At 34.0% G+C, this 23,591-nt stretch overlaps 2 long non-coding RNA genes across 2 annotated transcripts; one reads left to right on the top strand and one right to left on the bottom strand.

Annotated features, from left to right (window-relative positions):
* Positions 1-10,411: 10,411 nt before the first annotated feature.
* Positions 10,412-12,782, bottom strand: LOC148781360 (uncharacterized). The gene is made up of 2 exons (XR_016059378.1): positions 12,662-12,782; positions 10,412-11,546 (listed from the first exon to the last, which is right to left on the bottom strand). It is a non-coding gene; the product is annotated as an uncharacterized LOC148781360 (long non-coding RNA).
* Positions 12,782-22,271, top strand: LOC148781359 (uncharacterized). The gene is made up of 2 exons (XR_016059377.1): positions 12,782-15,804; positions 21,751-22,271. It is a non-coding gene; the product is annotated as an uncharacterized LOC148781359 (long non-coding RNA).
* The last annotated feature ends 1,320 nt before the right edge of the window (positions 22,272-23,591 follow it).

Raw genomic sequence — 23,591 nt, 5'->3', positions numbered from 1 at the left:
ACAAGTGGTGACAACATGTCTTGTTTTCATCCCACAATCATAGATTCTAAATATCGAGTTATGTTTTATGGTTTAAGTGTTTTGATACCACAAGTGGTGACCACATGTCTTGTTTTCATCCTACAATCACATAGTCGAGATATCAAGTTAGGTTTTAGGATTTAAGTATTTTGATACCACAAGTGGTGACCACATATCATCTTTTCATGCCACAATCATAGAATCGAGATAACAGGTTAGGTATTAGAAAGTATTTAATTATCCCAGTTAACATAAGTAAATGAACATGAAATATGGGCCCAAGCTGGTTAGGCTCAAGAGTCGACCGCCATCATATGTACATGAAATATGGCCTCATCCACGTATATGGTTCATGTGAGCCATGGTCTTTGCCTTTACAAATTCAAAATCATTTTTTTCTTTTTTAAAGTTGTTCATCTAATCCAATTTTTTTTGAAAAGAATAAATCCTTCTAAGGCCTAGATCTAAGCATCCTATCAAAATAGAAGGCCTATGTTAATTGGGCTAAAAAAAAACTTTCTAAGTTGTATTTTTAAATCTTTCTTTTTTTTATAATTGTTCATTACATTGAAAATAATATATATTTTTAAAAATTGGATCAAAATATAGCCCTAACATGGTTTTCGAAGATTGTTGTATTATATTACTATAGGTATAGGGTATATATAGGTCAACGATCTAATGCAATGGTTGTATCATAGTGTAATGCAACCACACTTCTAGAAACCATGTTTGTGGTATTTGTATGACCCAAAATTTTACACACACACTCTCTTCATCTCAATAATCAATCGCCAAAAAAAAAAAAAGGTTTGATTTGAACTCTAGATGTGGTAAAAAATGAGACCCCTAAAACAACGAATCTAGACCATTCATTTGGTGAATTTCTAGATCTTAACCTTTACAAACTCGAAATCTTTTCTTTCTTTTTTAACATTTTTTATCTAATGATAATAAAGCTATCTAAAAAAATTGAAAACGAAAAAATCTTTCCACGGCCTCGTTCTAATCATCTTATAAAAATGGACAACCTATACAAAAAAAGGTTACAAGATGGACATAATCTACTACTTGCAATCTAATTTTTTCCTCGTGTCCATGCGAATTGATTTCGAGATGATCAATTTGATGATAATTAGCCAAAAAAAAAACCTAATCTACACTCTCAATTCTCAATGCCCACACGCATCTGTATTTTAGTTTTCTTAAAAACTCTCTCTCTCTCTCTCTCTCTCTCTCTCCTGACATCGCTATCCTCCCTCTATTTTCTTAAAAACACACCTCTCTATTTTTTCTCACTCCAAACCTTTTCCCCTCACTTTACACACTGATTCACTGAATTATATGTTACCATGTCTGCCCTTTCATGGACGTACGTAACGCAGTAATGCAAAATCATATGTACTTTCAACTAATTTTATATCCATTTTTTTAAGAGTAACGTATGTATGTTAATCTGAATCCAATGATTGACATTTATGTACTTGCATCATGTCATCGCCACCTGGAATAAATTAAGACATTCAAATTGTTATTCGAGCTTACAATGTCCTTGGTTGGGAAAATATAAAGGGTGCGGTTTGTATAGGGCCTAGGTTCTAAACAATCAAATTAGAGCCTACCTTGAAATAAGCTATTTGAAGGTAGGTTTCAAATAGGACCTAGGTTCTAAACAATCAAATTAGAGCCTACCTTCAAATAGAAACCTACCTTCAAATAGCCTATCTGGAAATCTTTGCGATAGGCTTAAAATATATTTTCATCTTTATTTATAACTTTAAAGCTTCAAAAATAGTGTCGATAGATCTATGAAAACTTGAAAATCTTAACAATTGAAGGTCCAAAAATGCATTACAAAATACACTATTTTCAAAACTTGAAATCCATTTTTTCTCATGATCATGCATCTTGATGGCGAGATGATCAACTTGAGGATATTTGGGCATCAAAACAACCTCTTTGAAATTTTTGAGATAAGTTCTAATTTGATTGTTTAGAGCCTTGGCTCTATATAAACTTTTCCCAAATATAAAACGATGCGAATCAGGGCCATTTTAGGTATGTTACAAAATTGTTTACAACTTGAATATTTAATTAACCCGGAATTTAATGCACAATTTTTTGATAAGGAGAGTATAGATTTTTTTTTTAAGACTAAATGTCACATTGCATATGCACATGCATCCTGTTGGTGCCACGTGGAATACAAATAAATTTCAAACCGTTGTTCCAGCACAATGGCTTACAATGCCTGGGCAAATATATGACGATGCCCATTTGCATATAACCTGCAGGGCCATTTTAGGCATGTTACAAATCTTTTTTATAACCATTGAATTGTAATCAAGTATTATCATTTCACTGAATACCCGACATTTAATACACAATTTTTTGGTAAGGAGCGCATAGAATTGTTTTAAGACCAAATGTCACATTACATATGTACTTGCATTCTATCAGCGCCACGTGGAATACATTTAGAAATTCAAACTGTTGTTCCAGCACGATAGCCTACAATGCCTTTGGGTGGGCAAATATGCAATGATACTTATTTAAATATAACGCAGGGAAATTTTAGGCATGTTACAACTTTTTTTTATAACCAATGAATTGTAATCAAGTGCATTTCGATGAATATTTAATTCACCTGACATTTAATGCACAATTTTTTGATAACGAGAGTATAGATTGTTTTTAAGACCAAATATCACATTGCATATGGACTTGTATCCTTTCAGCGCTACGTGGGATACATTTAGATTTTCAAATTGTTGTTCCAGCACAATGGCCTACAATGCCTTTGGGTGGGCAAATATAAAACGATGCCAATTTTATAACCAATGAATTGTAATCAAATGTTATCATTTCGATGAATATTTCATTCACTTGGCATTTCATGCACAATTTTTAGGTAAGGAGAGTATAGATTTTTTAAAGACCGAAGGTCACGTTACAATCACTATAGTACCTATAGGTAATGTGTGATATATAATAAAGTGTGAGTCCCGCAACTCTTCGAAGCCACGTGGCCGTCAACAAAGTATGCCCATCTCTCACTCTCTCTATATATATGTTTCCACTCTCTCACTCACTCTATATTTCTCCACAATTGAAAATTAGAGATCTTGACAGCTTTCAAATATTGCCATTTTTGAACTTGCAATCTGTCATGCGCCACCTAGTATGCATTATGACTGAGGATAAATTTTATTTTTTCGAGCACAATTGGCTTGAGCAAAAACAAAACAAATGCATCGTATTGGATCATGATTGTGAGACTAGGATGCCACTATGCGAGCCATATGTTAGATAGTTAATGCATACAAATAACTGTGAAGACCCAGGGATAATTTGTTTTCCTTGAAAATTCAAAACATAATAAATTTTTTCACGCTTAAGATATATAATCATCATCACGAATAACCTTTATATAATAGTGTCATGCTCTCCATTTCATGCATCTAATGTAATTATAGTGCAAGTCATCGCATCTTTCACGCATGTAATGTAAATATGATACAGGTCGTCGCTTTTAATGCATAATAGTTAATATTATTACAAATTTTGATTTATATAATATTGTCATGCTATCTTATTTACTCATAAGTATTTTATGCATATTAATGTATTTTTATTATTAAAATATTATATTCCCTATTGAAGTATGTCCTGCATAGTGGTAAGAACAAAAAATTTTATGAACCCCGAAGGCATACAATGCTTTTTAGCATGTATAGGGAAAACCTATATATATATTTTTAATGGTAAATTATAAAAATACGTTTTTCTTTAATTAGATATGAAGTGAAACACAATTAATAACCAGACTTCGATTAAAGACTTTCGTTATATAACATGGTCTTGTGGTTCCACACTTTTTCTTATCCTCATGAGCATTTAAAGGTGGCGTGTAGTTTGAGAGATTGCACTCATAAGCATTTAATGTATTTTGGGAAATATGGACTCATGATTTTTTAATTATACCGGTGTGTATTAATTTTGGGAAAGATATTTTTGGGAAATATGGACTCATGACCATTTAATGCTGGTGTTTCACATTTTTGGGGAAATATATTTCTTGAAATTTGGATATGCATGATTTTGAATAGATAAAGAAAAATAAGTTTGTGTGCCTAAAGGAGCACAATGCCTTTTAAAATTTACAATGGAAAAGCAAGCTTTTTTGTCGATATATAAAAATAATTAATAATATTTTGTTGCTTACTTAGATATGCAGTGAAATATAAAATTAATAAAAAAGGTTCCACTGATTACATTTTTATATAACATGGTCTTGCAATTCGTCAACAATATTTTTTAACTTGTATTTTGGGATATTTGGTATTCACCGCATGTAATGCCGGCGTGTGTTATGTTATGGATATGTAATCATTCAATTTTTGGAATTTTCATTTTATTCATTAAAATATTCTATTGATAAGTTTCAATCTTTTGCATTTAGTGAAGGACCCGGTTTCTATGCGGCTAAGCTCTCATATGTAGAAATGCGGGCTTATAAATAAATATATTTTTGAGATGGATTTTTTTGTTCATTTTTCATGAGATGTAATCTCTATCATGGAGACTATGAATATGAAAAAATAAATAATTTTGAAATACTACAATTAATAATTTTAAAAATAAAACATTTGGACAGTTAGTTTCCATTGTTTTTAAATAAAACACCTACTTGCATCCATCTTTAAGATGGATGATTTAAGCTTTTTAGGACCACATATGTAGTTATGCAGTCCAGCCCCCATGAGTCAATTTTCCTTTTTGGACCTCATATGTAACTTTTTTTTAGGATAAAATATTAATTAGATCTACTTTATGTTCGAAGTGATTGTGAAATTTCTATGGGTTAATTTTATCCTTCTCCCTATAATTATATCGTTAATAAGTGAATGTCGTGACTATTTTCTAAAAAAATAATATAGTCATCATCGCAAGCAACTGTAGCATTCAAATCTCAAAGAATCTTTCTTCTCTATTGCTTCCTTAAACTGTCTGCATAGTGGTAAGAACAAAATAATATTGTGATCTCCAAAGGATTACAATGCTCTTTAGTATGTAAAATAGTTTACATTAGATGATTGCCTTTCTTTAATTATTTATGAAGTAAAAAACAAATTAATAATAAGAATTCGATTGAACCGCTTTGTTATATAACATAGTCTTGTGGTTCCACAATTTTTTTAATCCTTACGAGCATTTAAAAGTGGTGTGTATTTTGGGAGATTGAACTCATCAGCATTTAATGTATTTTGGAAAATATGAACTCATGATCATTTAATATTAATTTTGGGAAACATGGACTCATGATCGTTTAATGCTGGCATTACGTATTGTTGGGGAAAGATATATATTTTTTGAAAGATGGATATGCATGATTTTGAATTCCTCACGTGTTGAGGAAAAACAATTTGTGCGTATGAATGAGCACAATGCGCTTTAAAATTTATAAGGGAAGACTAAGTCTTTTGTCCAATATAAAAAAAATAATAATAATTTGTTGCATATAAAGGGAAATATAAAATTGATAAAAAAAGGTTTTACTTAATACCTTTTTATATAGTATGGTTTTGAGGTTCTTTAACAATATTTCTTAGTCTATATTTGATATTTGGTCTTAGCCGCATTTATGCTGGCGTGTGTTAGATATGTAATCATTTTCTTTTTGGAAATTCCAATTTATTCAAAAACATATTCTATTATGTGATTTGATAAGTTTCAATCCTTTGCATTTAGTGAAGGACCCGGTTTCTATGCGGCCAAGTTCGCATATGTAGAAATGAGGGCCTATAAATAAATATATTTTTGAGAGAGATTTTTTTCTTCATTTTGATATAATCTCTATCATGGAGACCATGAATATGAAAAATTAAATAAATTTGAAATACTATAATTAATAATTTTAGTAAGAAAATATTTGGACAGTTAGTTTCCATTGTTTTAAGATAGAACACCTACTTGCATCCATCTTTAAGATGGGTGATTTACGCTTTTAGGACCGCATATGTAGTTATGCAATCCAGCCCGCATGAGTCAATTTTCTTTTTTGGACTGCATATGTAACTTTTTTTTCCTTTTTATGATAAAATATTAATTAGATCTACTTTATGTTCTAATATGTGGTTGTGAAATCTACATGGGTTAATTTTATCCTTCTCCCTATAATTATTTGATTAATAGGTGAATGGCGTGATTATTTTCAAAATAAATACTATCATCATTATCGCAACTGTAGCATTCAAATATCATTGATCTTTCTTCTCTATTGCTTCCTTAAAGTATACCTTGCATATTCCCTTTATGAAGTATGTCTTGCATAGTTTACACCGAGGTAAGAACAAAATAATTTTGTGATCCTGATGGACTACAGTGCTATTTAGCATGTAAAATAGTTTGCATTAGATCATTACCCTTCTTTAATTATTTATAAAGTGAAAAAAAAGTAATAATAAGAATTCGATTGAAGACTTTGTTATACAACATGATCTTGCGGTTCCACGTTTTTTCTTATCCTTAGGAGCATTTAAAGGTGGTGTGTATTTTGGAAGATTGAACTCATCAGTATTTAATGTATTTTGGGAAATACGGACTCATGATCATTTAATTGTGCTAGCGTGTATTACTTTTGGGAAAATATTTTGGGAAAATATGGATTTACATATTATTGGGGAAAGATATTTATTTTTGGAAAGATGGATACGCATGATTTTGAATTCTTCACGTGTTTAGGAAAAACAAGTTTGTGCGTCCAAATGAATACAATGCTCTTTAAAATTTATAGGGGAAAAACCAAGTTTTTTGACAATATATAAAAATAATAATAATATTTTGTTGTATAATTAGATATGAAGTGAAATATAAAATTAATAAAAAAAGGTTTTACTGAATACCTTTTTATATAATATGGTCTTGCGGTTCTTCAACAACATTTCTTTATCTATATTTGATATTTAGTTTTAATCCCTCGCGTGTGTTAGATATGTAATCATTCTCTTTTTGGAATTTTCAATTTATTCAATAAAATATTTTATTATGTGATTTGATAAGTTGCAATCTTTTGCATTTAGTGAAGGACCCGGTTTCTATGCGGCCAAGCCCACATATGTAGAAATGTGAGCTTATAAATAAATTTATTTGGCTAATAGGTGAATGTCCTCACTATTTTCTAAAAAAATAATATAGTCATCATCGCAATTATAGCATTCAAATCTCAATGATCTTCTTTTTCTCTATTTTCTTTCCGTTTTAGTGCTTATGAACGGCACACGAATCAACCATGGCCTAAATTATCATATCGAGAGAGAGTCTTTTGATGGGCACATACCGCACATGATGCTAGAGAGAGTACTGGTGGTGCAAGATGCATGAAGGTGCACTAAGATTCAAATAAATGATTGCGGTTTGTGTCAAAGTACAGGTGATGCTATGCATGAACCACTTTTATCTATGTTCAATTCAAGGATCATTCCCCCTCCACATCGCAACTCTCCCACTATTTTAATCTTATAAAGAACATTCTCGTCCACATCACAACTGTCTCTCTATTTTCACTCTCTCCTACCCTATCCCTGTATCCAGCAACCTAGCAATGTAACCTCCTCGGTATGCCCCTCTCACTCTCCCACTTCTCTTTCTCTCTCTTTGAGCCTTAATGTTCCTCCCTCTAAGCCCCTCCAAATTTTCTCTTAATCTATATCCACACCATATAAGCCTAAAACATAACACATCAACTACAAGATTTAAAGTATTTTACAACTTTGCCCTTACTTTCCATGGCCACATCCAATTCATCCTCACTCAATTGTTAAAGTTCAAAACTTCAAATCTTACTTATTTATACAGTTAGCTATTATACAGGTGGGTTGTGTCTTCTTGCTTAGTTTGGTTTGATTTAACTTAGTATGTTTTCACTATTTGTTGCAGATGTAGACAGGTCACATAGCCCTTGTGAAAGGAATTATCTTTAGAAATCTACATAGTGGTGCTTGCCATATCAAGATTGTATCATTACATTGTTAAAAGAGGTTTTAGCCGTCTACCTCTGTAGCCATCGAAGAACTATGGTAGACCTTGGAGCCCATAACCTTTTTTAATTAAATTCTTATTCCATGTGTCTTATATCTAACAACAAGATTTCCATTTGAACTTTAACATGTTTTAACTTTTCCATTCTCGTTTTGAAATATATGATTTCAAGCAAAGAGCATATAGAGGTTGCGAGATTGCTAACTAGACCACCCACAGTTTAGGGGTCCAACCGGCTTTGTTTTTGTCAAACCGGCCTGTTTCGTTGCACACCGGACCGGCATGAATTGAAATGGCGGTTCGAGTCCTAACCGGTGGTTTGACTCCTAACCAGCGTACTGGTTGCGATTTGAAAAGGTAGATTTTCATGCTTTTTGAAATTTCTGCTGTTTCATCTATATCATCCTCATTAGTCAATGGTTTTTTATGACCCTTGAGGGCTTTCAATAGTAATCCAATCATCTACCATATGCCTCTTTCAATTTGTTCGAAAACCAAATTATTGGGGGTTGATTTTGGGCCAAAAAGCGGCTGCTTTAACTCCTAGGTTGTTCAATTAAAAAAAACAGAATTTGCATCGATTATTTGGTCGTTGTTTATCAAATTGATTTGTGTATTTTGATCATCAAGGCTTCATCTGTCACCTAAAATAGGTATGGTTATTTATTATTGAGTAAATATTTTTATATGAATTTTTTTCTTGCTCGATATTACATACATGAATTTTTCAGGATTTTTTCCATTGAATAAAAATACCAAATATTTTTTTATTTTTTGTGTATTTGAAATGATGATCGAGGCCTTTACAGGGCTTGTGTATTGATTTGTTCGATTATCCAAACTTGAGGGTCGTTTCTTGCTTGAATTGTTGCTTAAGCCCATTGTGCGTAAAAAAAAAATTTGCAATATTTTGAAGCTGCCATTGTGCCAAAAAAAAATTGTCCTCAATTGTAATGCAAATTAGGTGGTGCCAGACAGAATGCAAATACAAAAATGGCAATATTTAGAATCTGCCAAGATCTATAATTTTCAATTGTGGAAAACCAAAAAACTGAAATATTTTTGGGCTTGTGTATTGGTCATTTCTCTCTAGACTCTTCGGTACCCCCATCATTTTTTCTTAGCAAATTTCTGGCTATCAGAAAACCACAACAACCCCATCATTTTCTCGTAGCAAATTTCCCGGCGACAGGAAAACCATGACAACGGGAAACTCGATGCTAGGAAACCAAAACACAGGGAATTTCGATCAAAATCCTGTCCACTGTTCATTAAAAAATTCATAAAATATTGTTTCTCTTAGATCGATTTCAAATTCAAAATACGACCAAATTCATCGGTGTTTTTGGGGCAGTGTCGAAGGAGAAGAGGAGTCGCCATGTCTTCAAGCTCGGGGTTTTACCCTGAGCTCTCTCCCTCTCTCTCTCTCCACCCGCTAGTTCTTTACTCTCTCTTTCTCTTTCTCTCTTTCTATTTGAAATATTTGTTCTGAATCAAATATAACGAATTAAAGTTTCGAATTTCTGTTCTATATTTGTAATCTTTGTTCTGAATCAAATGTAACGAGAGAAAAGAAAGAGATATAGACATTGTAGAGAGTTAGGGCTTTTGAGAGACCACAATAGGGCTTGAGAGCTATGTGGGTTTCTGAGAGAGAAAGAGAGAGGAGAGAGAGAGGCGATAGAGATATGGGGCTTTTGAGAGACACCACAAGGTTTGAAAGCTCTGTGGGTTTGGAGATTAGACAATGTTTAAAATGCGCTTTTTTCATAATGCGGTTTAAATTAGGCAAAAAAATTGCATCTTTGTTTACCTCATAGTAACATGCCTTTGATAAGATATGTGGGCATGGTGACATGCTTCTGATAAGATATGTGCGTATAGAGACATGCTGAGATGTTTGTGCCTACAGTTGTGATATTTCCCTGGTTCTCTATGATAGGATGAGAGTTAGGAGTGTGTATGTTTGGGTGGTCTTTCCCTTTGGTAGTGTAACACTCTCTCGCCCAAAAGGCATATGAGAGGGCCGTGTCTTGCAAGGCCAGTGCCTATCAAAAGCCCCAAAACACGTTGGGGACCATGTGTGTGTATGAGGCACTACACAATGGACTTACCCGTTGGTGGTATTTCTCTCCTGATTGTGATGGTAGAGGCTCTACACTTCGGGATTTGATTGGCCCGATGGGTGGGGCTTCTACTTTAGGAGTTAGTTAGTATTTGTCGATCTTGATTATGCTTGTTACATGCATGCCTAATTATTTTGATCCGTTATGATGCTCAGACCTGAATCATTTGATCGACTTTTTAGTACAATCATATTTGATTAATCTTATGAGTTATTACCCCACCATAAAACAAATCATGCAACACACGTTTGTTTAATTATGAATTTGACACATGACTCTATGTTTTGTAAGACTTGCATAAAAGCCTGATTATTGTCATGATATAGTATTTGTAAGCATGAATGCATGGCACCTAGATCTATTTATTAGGCTTTACAGCTCACTCGTTTAAATTTTCCTCCATGTAGAGTGATAGCCAGCGTGTTTGGAGTAGTGTGGCCTGGTGGTCACGCTTGGAGCCCCTTACTCCCCTTTTGTTGAAGCACCAATTTACAGCATACGTTTTGGTTGGCAGTTGGCCACATAGTCCATTTTGATTTGGTTATATGTCTTGATGTTGGGTATTTGTGCCTTGGACCTATATGTACAATTTGGATTATTACATGTATCTTGTGACTTCTCTATCCAGCAGATTATGGTTATGCATATTGTGTTTCATTTTTTGTTTCTTTCGTGGTTGGCTTTGATACTGGAAATTCCTTCTGTTCAAAGTGTTGAGCGCACTCTAACCTGAGAGGCACTCGTTACCTATGCTTGTGAGCCCATGCCCTATTGTCCTTGGACGGGCCAGTCTTAGCCTTGTGTGGGTCCGACGGGGACGGTTGGGAGAGGGGTCGTGACAAGTCCCCATTCATATTGAGCCGAAGTATCATCCAAAAATCATAGAGCATAGGCATCATCTCACCGACATGATCATCAAAGTGTGCTGAACTGGTCTCGGGCTGCCATCTTTCGACCATTGTAATGATTAGGCCATGGTCGACCTTACAAGGGGCCATAACCCTGCTATAGCACAGAGGGCCCTTTTGAGCCAGTATCAAGAACCTAGACCAAGTTCGGATGTTACTCCATCTCTCGTCAACAAAATTTTTTTTTCTCTCCAATCAAAATTAACAAAAAAGTCCTTGAATCATTATTTATCAAGATAGTGTTGATAAAGTAGGTAGGTATTCTCAAGTTATTATAAATATATTTACCTCTCCTTCCCAAACATCGTTTGAGACGTGCTGCCTTTGCAATTGTAGGAACTAAGGCAGAGCTCCTTGGTCTGCTACTTGGTGCTAGCAAACTTTCTTTTTAATAAGCATATTTTGTGAAGGAACTTAAATTGAACAACCGAACAAGTATTCAAATAGTCCTCTGGGAATTTAGATAAATAAGCATATGTCAAAATTCTGCTTAGCTTATAACCCATTCATAACTAACAAGTTATTCAGTTTGAACCACCTATCCATCCAAACAGCGATTCAAAACAGTTTCATTCATCAAAGTCATATTTCCCTCCAAAAAGCTTTCTCTAAATAGAATCTACTTTCATAAATTCGTGAAACAATCATTGATAAGAGTACATAACAATGCTTCTGATGAATGAATTGCTTTACAGTCATATATGGAGAATAATATTTGAAGAATCCTTTTTATGGGATTCTCTTTGTATAAAAAGACAAATATTAGGATACTAAGTCTATGAAAGAAATGGGATGGTATATGTAAAATTGGCTTACGATAACTACGTCTTAAAGTCCAAATTTTTTTTTTCGAATATTAAGACAAATATCAAGGTGTTAGATTTCACGTTTGATGGTTATGTGTTATTGTAGCCTTCTTAATAAAAGTAAATGACCTTATAATATACAATTCCAAATAATTCAAAGTAAAGTTTTGTTTCATCATAATTTTAAAATATGCACTTGAAGGAAATTTGCCAGGCTGATAATTGGCTTGCGTGGTTGAGGTTATTTTTAATAAAAAGCATCTAAAACACAAGATGAATTCCCCAAGTTCTCTTCATAATGCTCTTAGTGACAATTATCTTTGGTAATTACCCAAAAAACAAATATCTTCAAATCATGATAAATTTAATGTCGATGATAGCTCTTCTGATATCCTTTAAATGCATGTATCACAATATCACATAATATAATGATAAGAACCTTTCCCAATAATAATATATGCAATCTAAAAGCTAAATCACAACTTGAATTTGAAAAGAAACCTAATTTACTTAAAAACAACTCCAAAATCTCAAAAAAAAAAAAAATGAGCAGCAATTTGTTAGGAATTGACAATGACTTTGCAAGTTGAAGCTATTATGATGGATAGCAATTATATGATTAATTTCCAAATTAAAGACATAATAGTATCCTGATGAAACCCCCGACCAATAATGATAATTGTCACTAAGATAATGCTTTCTGAGTAAGCTGGATTGAAATTGTATTCAGTTCCCAGTTTTACAAGGTACAATAACATACCTGAATCTTAAAGAAACCCTAAGCCTTCAATGCTTAAACCTTCAATCCTTAAACCTTCAATCAACAGCAAATGCAGGCGAGGGTGTTAGGTTGAAGGGGAAGGAGATGCCAGAGAGCAGGGTGGGTTCACAGAGGGGAAGCGAGGGAGAGAGAGTTTGAGAGAGAGAGAGAATGAAATTTGAGAGAGACAAGCGAGGGAGAGAGAGTTTGAGAGAGAGAGAATGAAATTTGAGAGAGAGTAAAAAAAATTTCAAAACATCGGGGGTTTCAAACATCGGACTGAAGCTAAAACAATAAAAAAACAAAACGAAGACGACTTGATCACGGGGTTTTTAACGCGAAGGTGTTAAGAGTAGTCCAATGTTAAAAACATCGAACCGGGGGTGAAGTTGTCAAAAGAAAAATTGGGGATTCCGTCTTTCTTGGTAGTCTGGGCTCATTTTTGACCAAACAGTTATAACATACCTTTTTTCTGGTCCATACGTAAATTTCCCTATTTTTAATGGAGATTTTATGTTCATCAAATAAAATGGAATAACTCCCTTGCATCTAAGGGGCCATTTGGATACTTGGAAATATATTGTCTATGAAATATATTGCTAACGTAATACATTATCTGCAAAAGGATTGTCACTGTGTGGGTAGTATTTAGATGCAACCTGGGAAATACATTACTACTGTTTGGCTATGTCTGAAAGAAATTCGAGAAATGCATTACCAATATTTTATCAGCAGTTGCCTATAAACTATCTTTTATTTTGTTTTTGCTACAAAATTCTATTGAAATTTGGAATTAAAGTATCATCATACCATTCCAAAAAGATTTTCTAATAATAACATCATCACCATTTTAGAGAAAGAGAAAAATAAATGTATTAATAATCACCATTCTAAAGATAGAGAGACTGCAAAATATTGATCTTAATCATCACTATTTTAAAGAGAGAATGAGAATGTGAATGTGAAATAAAATTATTAATGTTCCAAAAAGATTTACTAATATTATCATAGATATAGAAACTGATAGAAAGAGGAAGTATATCAATTCGATAACAAAAATTCCCAAGTCCAAAAACCATCCCGATATTGTTGACACTAGAGCATCTACTCTTCACTCTTTACATATTTTATTTATTCATTTATTTTTTTTTCTGGCTTTATACCCAAAACATGGGTGATAATACAATCGCTATTAGTATGTAGTTTAAACTTTATAATTGCATCAGGCATAAGAATTCGCCACACTTTTTGTATGCCTTTGCATCTTAACTTGGAATCACATGTTTTCAAGATGTTTAACACTTTGGAATAACATACTTTTATTATGATAAGCTATCATATGTTTTATGTTTTGTTTTCTTGTGCTAAAGCCTTTTGATCATTTCTTTCCAGAAAACTTCCACGGCAAATTCAAAAGACAAAAAATAGTTCGGAGAAATTTGGCTAATAACCTGGAAGGCTTTATGCATTGGGGGAGAAATTATGATGGGGCATTGGAGGAAATTGAAGAGATAAATTAATTTTAAAAACTTTCTAAAAAAAAAAAAAAAAAAAAACAATTCAATCACATTGATTTGGCGATTCTCTGTGAATGAACTCAAGTATTTCAAATTTATTCAAACAATAGCAGCAAAAAAAAATAACTCACTAATTTGGAGTTTATTAGCAAGAATAACAGCCAAAAAAAATAAACAGACTGATTTTGATTTATAGAGCAAAGAACCCAAATCCGTCATGTCATAGAAGTTATATATATTTCCAGATATCCAAGATTTTATAGGCGATGAATGTACAACCTGAATGACCAACAGAGATAAATTCATTGAGATATGAAGTGTTTCTCTCTCTAGTTGGTATTTTTCTCACTAGCTTGATACTTTTTCTTTGAGTTACTTAAAGCGAAGAAGACATAAAAAATAAATAGAAAAAAAAAATTGAAGCACATCCACCAAAAAATACGCAAACATAACAAGAATAAAAAAACAGATTTGGGGAGCGAAAATCACCAAGAGATGTTCACTTAAGATTTCTCCTCGTTACCCCGTCAATGCACTTAATAAATTTTTCACCCCTCACCGCGCAGGTTTACTATTTTTTAGAGAAATCTCGGGTAATCTCTTTTTATTTTCTTGCTATTAAAATGTATCGTCATATTTCTTTGTAATCTATTGTCATGTAATAGATTTTTAGGTACCCAAACTGCCTTTATGTTCACTGGATAAATTGGAATAACTTCTTTGCATCTAATTGTCTAATGCTTATTGGATTATATGGAAGATTTTGAACAAATAAAACATCAGTTAACCCCTTAACCTTAATAGATGCCTTTGTCAATAAAATTGTCCCGTGTTATAGGTTTAAAAAAATAACCCAGGCGTGACTACTAAAATCTCATTTCTTCCATCAATGGTAAATTAATGAAAATAAAGTTGGTAGCGGGTGGCAATTCGGTTATATATTATCGCGTAGCTGAAAAGAGAAGTTCAAAGAATCCCTCTCTGTTCATCACATCCCTGGAAATGACCAAATCCAGTGTATTACAGAGCTTATTAGAGTAAAGAGAGAGAAGACGATAGACCCATTTGTAATTCAAGAGAGAGAATACATAAAGAGAAAATGAAAGAGAAAGAGAGTAGCGTTCTTGGGCAAGGAGCTCTTTCATTATTTGGGACTCTCTCTGTTGAAATACATAGAGAGAGAGTTAAACAGAGCAGCTATCTTTGCAAAAAGAACTATATCAGAGTAGTATCAGAGTAATTTCATCACGTGGGTTCTGGTTTCTTTGGAGAAAGGGAACTTGGAGAGGGACCTGCACAGCCTGAATAACAATGGGGATTTGGGAAACTTTTACCATGAATCCGAATCGGATTGGGTAAACCGAATTAAGGAATTCAGGCGAGAATATTGCAGTTGTGTTTTATGACCAAGACCAGATTGAAGAACAGATTGAGGACCATAATGAACAACTGATAGAAGATGAGAAAGAGTATGGAGGAGAGAGAGAGCTTGGGGAGGAGGAGAGAGAAAGTGGAGGAGAGGGAGATCCTGGAGAGGATGAGAGAGAAAGTGGAGGAGAGGGAGAACTTGGAGAGAAAAAGAGCGAAAAAGAAGGGCATGTTTCAGAAGTTCAAAGATTGATGTAGGTATGTGTGCATATAATAAGGTGTATACAAGGTAAAATGTATAATTTTCATAATTTTTAATTGTCTTTGATTGTTATTGTATATTTGTGTTGCGATAATGTTATGTGCACTAAATTTGTATTTGTATATAAATCTTTTTAGGGTTTCATTATTTGTTAATGAGAATTAATTAAGATTGTTTCTCTCTAGACCGTTCCTCTTCATCGTCTCTAAACCTAACATGGTATCAGAATGACAAAGATCTGATCATCTCTTTCCAATTGCTGTTGACAAATCGCTCTTTTTGTGAAGGTCAATAATCAAATAAATTTTATTTTCTTTGTGGATACCTTAATCTCCATCTTCCGTTTACTTTGCCTGATCATATACGATTTGAGCAATCATTGATCTCTCAAATTTTCATTGCAAGTTTGCAAGTTTCATTGCCAAGTTTCATTGCAAATTTTCATTGCAAACGATGTCATGTGGTTTATGGGCGTAGAGAACTTCGGTACATTCCCCTTGCCTGATGCCCCAAACCCTCGATTCTCTCTTATTCTCTCTCTAAACTTTCTTTGCAAATTTGAAACCTTCCGAACCTTGCAAATTTTCATTGTTCTATTCTCTCTCCTTTGAAACTTCTTCCTCTTAAGGAATACACTTTTGTCTCCATCCATTTTCTTGCTGTTATTGCAGAGAGTAATAAGAAACAATGGCTATTAACCCATTGTCTCGGTAGTTATCCATTTCCTTTCTGTTTTATTTGTGCGTACTCTCTCTTCCTCGAGTATTTGTTTTCACTTCGTCCATATCGACGCCTAGCCATCTGAGAACTATTTAATTCGTATTGATATCATCCACGGCTTATTTATTTTTTCAGCAAAATTTTTCCATCAAAATTTACCACACCAAGTTTGGCTCGTCTCCATAAAAAATTTTCCGCTGCAAGATTTGCCTGTCTGATACACTTTGCCTTGCAAATCTCTTTAACAACTGCTGCTTGCAAAATTTGCCTTGTAAGCTCTCTTTGTAACCCTACACAATTGATCACTTTGTGCTTGCAAGTTTTTATTTGACGTTTCTTTCTAATGCTTTGCAAGCTATTGTGCTCTCCCACTGCAACAGTCTTTCATTGAACCTAGCAATTTGCAGTTGTTTTCCATCCTATTAGCAAACTTTTATTCTCCAAAAAAACAAAAAAAAAACAAATTATCTCTCAATGGAATGCAAAAATAATACAGTGAGTGCTATTATTTCTGTTTGTCTTGATGGGAAGAACTACTGCTTGTGATCTTTCCAAATGAGACGTTTTCTCATGGGACGAAAGTTATGGGGCTATATTGATGGTTCTGTTCCCCTTCCTAAGGAAGAGAATGGGAGTAGCGATTGGCTTACCATAGATAGCTCTAATGTGACATGGATTATGAACTCAGTTGAGCCCAATATTGGGCGCAACCTCACGTATCAACCTAGTGTCGAAGCAATGTGGGATTATTTACAGAAGATTATTCTCAAGCAAACACTGCCCATCTGTATACCCTTGAACATGAGAGCATGAAGACACAACAAGGGGACACAGCAATTCAAGATCATTTTAATATTTTTTCAGGTATATGGAATGAGATGGACTTGATGGAGACAAAGCCACCAACTGAAGCTGTTACTAAAGCACGAAATCGGTCTCGCTTATTTCACTTTCTTATGGGGTTGCGATCGGAGTTTGAAAGCATGAGAGCATCAATCTTTCATTGTACTCCCACTCCATCATTAGATGATTGCCTTTCAGATCTCTTTGCTGAAGAAACTCGCTTAAGCTCTTGGGGTTTGCAAATCCACATCACAAGATATCACTGATGTAGCTTTGGCCACATCCAATTTCCCTAACAAAGATACCAATTATGTCCAAGACCGATCGGTGCAAGAAATGCATTTTTTTACAATTATTATAAGAAGCTCAAGCATGTAATAAATGATTGTTGAAAACGCCTTTAGGCACGTGGGAAGCCTTATGTACCTAGTCAGACTCAATGGGCTGCAATTGCTTCCATTCATCTTCCCACCAGCATGTTCTGCCTCCAAATTTATTAACCCTGTAACCATGCCAGATCTTCACTCTGTTGACTCAACTACACTCCAACAACTTGCTCAGGTTTTAGCTATCATGGGTTTTTCAGGTAACTCAAATATTTTATAAAACACTTGGATCATAGACTCGAGAGCATCAAATCATTTAACAGTACAACTTTCACATTTATCCTCGATAGAACCCCATTGTGAAAATATAACTTCTTTTACTGTTAATGGGTCTCCACTTCATATTACCCTCTTTGGTAATACTAGTGTTTCTGGTCCATCTGGTAACTTCTTAGCAATGAAAGGTGCTCATCATATTCCCAACCTTCATTTGAATTTAATATCTGTTTGCCAGTTAGTTGATAACAAGTGCCTTGTTTCTTTTTCTAATAAAAGTTGTGTGGTGCAAGATCTAGTAACCAGAAAAGTGATTAGGTGAGGCACTAAGCAGGGTCGGCTTTTCATAGTTAGTTTCAGTGAAGCTTTTTCCCATCTTTCACAAGCTCTGCTAGTTTATCATTTTTCCCTTTCTCCTCATGAAATAAGTCAATCAACTTCTCTTTTGTATATTTTTCGAGCATTAAGAATATTGTTTGTGAGAGTTGCAAGTTAGTAAAACACTTAGCTCAACCTTTTTCTCATAGCAATAATAAAAGTACCCATCATTTCTCTTTAGTGCACTCTGATGTTTGGGGCCCTGCTCATGTTCCTTCAATTAATGGATTTTCTGATTATGTGATATTTATAGATAATTTTCTAAATATATTTGGATTTATTTTCTCAAACACAAGTCAAGTGTGTTTAGTATTTTTAAATACTTCCTTAATATGATAAAAAATCAATGTGAGGAAAATATTAAAGTTTTCAGGTCTGATTCTGGGGGGGAGTATCTATCCAATGAATTTCAAGCATATCTTCATACAAATGACATTATTCATCAACGTTCATGTGCTCATACCCCGTAATATAATGGAGTTGCTGAAAGAAAACATTGTCATATTTTTGAAACCACTCGTTCTCCTTTTATTAGCTCATTTTCCCCAAAAAATATTTGGGCTGAAGCGATGTCTACTGTTGTCTATCTTGTTAATCTTCTTCTTACACCGATTTTGTAAAATGTGTCACCATTTCAAAAGCTTTTTCAAAAACCCCTTAATTACTCACATTTACGTGTGTTCGGGTGCACATGCTTTGTGCTTTTACCATCTTCTACACGTGATAAACTCTCCCCTAAGTCTATCAAATGCGTGTTTGTAGGTTATCCAACAAATTAAAAAGGATATTGGTGTTTTGATCATTCTATTAATCGTATTAGAATATCCCGACATGTTACATTTTTCGAGCACATAGCCTTCCACCAACACTACCCACACCCTAATTAAACCACACATGAACTTGAGTTTTCTTTTTTTCTTAGTTTCGATATTCCTCCTTCTCATTATCATGAAAATTAAGGATTACCACATTTAGTAACTAACTCTGATGAGCCATATTTGTCAAGTGCTGATCATGTATTCCTCCTTCTCATTATCATGAAAATTAGGGATTACCACATTCAGTATCTAACTCTGATGAGCCATATTTGTCAAGTGTTGATCATGTATCACCTCCAGTTGTTGATCCTTTTACCGGTTCTGTTCACCTTCGACGGTCACTTCGAAAGCCCGTTCCACTTGATCCTCTTAACTTACTTGTGGTTAGCCATACCATACTTGTTCTCCTGTAACCATTACTAATCTGTTGTTTCATGAGCCATTCTCTTATTCTCAGGCATCAAACCTCCAATGTTGGTGTATAGCTATGAATGAGGAAATTGCAGCTTTAGAAGCAAATCACACTTTGGATTTGGTCCCATTGCCCCCAAAAAAGAATGTCATTGATAGTAAATGGGTTTATAAAGTCAAGTTATGAGCTGATGACACTCTTGATCAGCACAAGGCCTGATTAGTTGCTCAGGGTTATGCCCAAGAGCATGGCATCGATTATGAAGAAACTTTTGCTCCAGTTGATGACAACTAATTGTACTTTTACTGCACTCGCATTTATTCGTGAGTGGCCCATAAGGTAAATGGATGTAAAAAATGCATTCCTTAACGGCGAACTTTAAGATGAAGTTTACATACATCAACTACCGGGGTTTGTTTATCAAGATAAGTCATTAGTTTGTCGACTTTGTAAAGCAATTTACGGTTTCAAACAAACTCCCCGTGCGTGGTTTGAGCGGTTTCAAGATGTCATTCTTGCAACTGACTTCACTCAAAGTAAACCACAAAGCATGGAATTTATATTTTTTTATTATATGTTGACGGTATTCTTATTTTTTGTAATGATTTTAATTCCATTAAGAATGTGAAGCTACGATTGCAAGAAGAATTTCAAATGAAGTATTTTGGGGAAGTATCTTATTTTCTTAGCCTTGAGATCTCTCGCTCTAAACGTGGTATTTATATCTATCAACAGATGTATGTAAACTTTTGCTCCAGTTGATGACAACTAATTGTACTTTTACTGCACTCGCATTTATTCGTGAGTGGCCCATAAGGTAAATGGATGTAAAAAATGCATTCCTTAACGGCGAACTTTAAGATGAAGTTTACATACATCAACTACCGGGGTTTGTTTATCAAGATAAGTCATTAGTTTGTCGACTTTGTAAAGCAATTTACGGTTTCAAACAAACTCCCCGTGCGTGGTTTGAGCGGTTTCAAGATGTCATTCTTGCAACTGACTTCACTCAAAGTAAACCACAAAGCATGGAATTTATATTTTTTTATTATATGTTGACGGTATTCTTATTTTTTGTAATGATTTTAATTCCATTAAGAATGTGAAGCTACGATTGCAAGAAGAATTTCAAATGAAGTATTTTGGGGAAGTATCTTATTTTCTTAGCCTTGAGATCTCTCGCTCTAAACGTGGTATTTATATCTATCAACAGATGTATGTACTTGATCTTGTTTTTAGTACCCGATTGAGTGATACGAAGGTTGTTGATACACCCATGGAACTCAATGTTAAACTTTCTGTACATGTTGGAGATCCTCTTCTTGAGCCTACGATGTATTGCAAACCCGTCGGTTCCCTCGTCTATCCCACTATAACTCGCCCAGATATTGCATATGTTGTCCATGTTGTGACCCAATTTGTTTCAGATCCTTGATGACCACATCTATTAGCAGTTCATCGAATTTTACGTTATGTTCGAGGTACTTCCATTTGTGGATTATTCTTTGACTCCATATCCTCTTTAGATCTTAGTGCATATACAATGCAGATTGGGCAGGTGATCCAAATACTTGTCATTCTACTACAGGATATTGTGTGTTCCTTGGGTCATCATTAATATCATGAAAGAGCAAAAAACATGACAATGTTTCTAAGTCAAGCACTGAAGCTAAGTATCATGCCATGTCCTCTGTTCCTAGTGAGATTGTTTGGGTTCGTGCTCTTCTCAATGAGTTTGGTATCTCTATTCCAAATCCCACACCTTTATATGCAGATAACCAAAGTGCAATTAATATTGCATTTAATCCAGTTTTTCATGAGCGAACCAAGCATATTAACGTAAATTGTTATTACGTTTGTAATCACTATCTTGATGGTACGCTATCTCTCCCTTATGTTTCCTCTACACTAAATTTGTATTTGTATATAAACCCTTTTAGGATTTCATTGTTAATGAGGATTGATCAAGATTGTTTCTCTCTAGATTGTTCCTGAGCTCTTCATCTTTTCTAAACATATCAGCATAAACAACTATATTCCATTTTCTTGTTTCCTTTGTCTGTTCCTTTTATTTTTTTTTTATTTGCCCCCCTCTCTCTCTAAACCAATTTCTCTCTCTCAAAAGTTATTTGATTGTTCTTACTTCTTTGAATCAATTTCTCTTTTAAGGTTTTCAAGAAGAATAAAGATTGAGGAAAGAGAAAAAAGACAAGAGGAATATGGAAGCAGTAGAAAAGAAATGATGATGCCCAGAACCATGGTTGCTATATTGTTTGAGATTCAGCTTTAAATCAACTTTTCTTTCGTATTCATTTGAAGTAACGCATTCATTTTTTGTTTTCTTTTTAATTTTTAAACCATCGATTTCATCAGTAATGTGCATGCGATTCTTTCATCAAATCTCAAAATAGTCATATTCTCAATTGTATTTTATGTTTCTGGTTGGTAATCATTGCAGCACTGTGTATCAGATTTCAATGTGAAAAAGTTCAACAAAATGCTGGTGGTTGCTTCATGTTCCTTTTGTTCCCTTCATCTGTATGTGTTGTGGCATTTTTATGCTAATTGATTCAATGTGTGTATAATACATGTTGATGCTGTTTGGGATGTTGATCTTGGGTCCATGAGGCCCTCTGGATTGATGTGTTGATCCTTAGAATGTTGAGGAAATTTTTAAAGTAATTCTTTTATTTTTTTTGACTTACTTCAAGTTTGATAGTGGAACGTGCAAAATGCCTACAAGACAAGAACAATATGTGTTTTGGCATGTCAAAAGCCCTCCATCAAACCGCCCAAAAGAAATTAAAAAAAAAACTTTAACCGCCCAAACACGTCGATTTATTTTATTTTGTATTTTTTCTTCTTCTTTGTATGTGTTCACAGTTCTTAAAGGCTTAATACATTTGTGTTTTGGGCAAGTATAAGGCTTGCCTTATTTTATTTTGTATTTAAAATATCAAACTAATATTTTGTTTCTTTAACCATTGGGTGATTCGAAAGTAGGTTTTCAATTGGGATTACCATTTGCCTTTGACAGATGGAGGTTACAATTGCTTATAACCATCTAGTGTAAAATCTAATAGCTTGGGTGTGTTACAAAATTTGAGAAAATTTCTTTTGAAATTTGACTTTGGCCAATGGAATTGATGTAAATATCCAATTTCATATCTAATGGTCATAATTAATTGTCACCTCCTTGTAGCAAAAGTAAAAATGGTCGCACTGTGTACATTTCTTTTTCAAATTGGCAAATACTAGATTTATTTGTGTTTTGGGTGGTTCCAAAATTGTAGTTTTGGATCACCTATGAACTTAGTATTTTTTTGTTGCTTTGCGTAGGCTGAATGTTGAACTTTCGAACTGGGGAAAAATGGGAATTAGAAAGGACCTAATGATGAAAGTTCGAGGCTTAGTACCATGTTTCTTGTTGAAAATCAAAACTGTGATAAAAAGATTGCAAAAGCAAAAATTTTTTATGGTCGAGATATTTGGGCATCTTCTTTAGAAAATAATTTGAAATCAGTCCTAGGCACAAAAACTAGCACATGTACTGGCCAAAGGAAGTTGAACTAGTTGGTTCAGCCTGTTAGTATGTTGCCTCGGGTGATAAGGGAAATCAACATCTCATAGAAATCCTCCCACAAATAGGGTTAAGATTGGGACCAACTAGATTAAGACTATTTGTTGTATTCCTTAGGTTTTACTATATATATATATATATATATATATATATATATATATCTATTGGAAGTTTATATAGATGTATACGGAGTGAGAGAGAAAAGAATATGTGCGACCTATTTTGTGTCACCATATGGGAAAGAGGGCTTCCTCTAGAGAGACAGGCAAGGGTCTCCTATATAGAAAGGCAAGGCCTCTACAAAGAGAGAAGTGACCCTCCTAGAAAGAGAAACATTAGGTGGTGCCTCTTTGAAGTACGAAAGGCTAGTTTCCTTAGAGAAGCTTTCGCCATGATGATTTTGGCTGATATTCTCTTTTAATGAGGGAAA

Source organism: Amborella trichopoda, chromosome 7, assembly GCF_054954075.1.
Source record: "Amborella trichopoda isolate Santa Cruz 75 chromosome 7, AtrichopodaSantaCruz75HAP2 v2.0, whole genome shotgun sequence".
NCBI lineage: Eukaryota > Viridiplantae > Streptophyta > Magnoliopsida > Amborellales > Amborellaceae > Amborella > Amborella trichopoda.
The sequence above is the reverse complement of the archived record's forward strand: the minus strand, read 5'-3'. Positions and strand labels throughout refer to the sequence as shown.